The following is a 761-nucleotide window of genomic DNA, read 5'->3' as shown; positions in this document are numbered from 1 at the left end:
CTGACTCCCAGTCTGTCTGTCTGACTCCCAGGGTGTCAATAGATAAAGGTATTGTGTGAACAAGGTTAACAACTCTCTGTCCTCATCTCAAATCCAACCTAATCATTCATGTCCTATTTGTCAAAGTCATTTAAAAGCACATTTCAGTGATAGTCGTTGTATCCCAAATGGCACCCTGATTCCTACATAGTGCACTAGTTTTGGACCAGAGCCCTATATAGGAGGCTATCTGGGACAGAAACAAATTCATTCCAGCTGAGCTCACCATGACAACGCTGTATTGTTACTCTTCTTGAACCCTGCCCCAATGCCGATCTAAACCTTAATGACGTCTCACTCGCTGGTTGGCTGTACGCGACGCAGAACCCCGGAAGACTTTACTTCGCCCAATTTGTACAAGGGTCGCCACTAGTTACCACAGACACAAAGTTTTTAAAAAACGCCGCCTATTTCGTCAATTCCTCTGAATTAAAATGTTATTTTAAACCTTAACCATAATTCTAACCTTATACCTAACCCTAAATTAAGAGCAAACATCTAATTTTTGTATGAATTTATACAATAGAGCCAATTTTGACTTTGTGACTGTGGCATCTAGTGGAAACTCAGCATAAAATGCAACATTACTGAGCTCTCATTTGTAACTGAAGGGTTTAAGTACAGCAACTATCGACAAGCGACCCCTTCCACAACCCCAAGATCTTCAAAGCGACAATATTTCAGTGATAAAATTAACATCGCATCAGTAACAAGGAAGACAT

General features: G+C 40.6%; 1 protein-coding gene across 2 annotated transcripts in view; it reads left to right on the top strand.

The window, feature by feature from the left end:
• The first annotated feature begins 241 nt into the window (after positions 1-241).
• The window catches only part of LOC124022908 (UDP-glucose 6-dehydrogenase-like), a 37,800-nt gene continuing 37,280 nt past the window's right edge, over positions 242-761 (top strand). Inside the window, exon 1 of one of the 2 annotated variants that reach the window (XM_046337596.1) lies at positions 242-761. This exon is cut by the window's right edge and continues 21 nt beyond it. The gene's annotated coding sequence lies outside the window, so the exon portion shown is untranslated. The other variant, XM_046337595.1, reaches the window with a different exon arrangement.

The sequence above is a fragment of the Oncorhynchus gorbuscha genome, unplaced genomic scaffold (genome assembly GCF_021184085.1).
Source record: "Oncorhynchus gorbuscha isolate QuinsamMale2020 ecotype Even-year unplaced genomic scaffold, OgorEven_v1.0 Un_scaffold_1478, whole genome shotgun sequence".
Taxonomy (NCBI): Eukaryota; Metazoa; Chordata; class Actinopteri; order Salmoniformes; family Salmonidae; genus Oncorhynchus; species Oncorhynchus gorbuscha.
The sequence above is the reverse complement of the archived record's forward strand: the minus strand, read 5'-3'. Positions and strand labels throughout refer to the sequence as shown.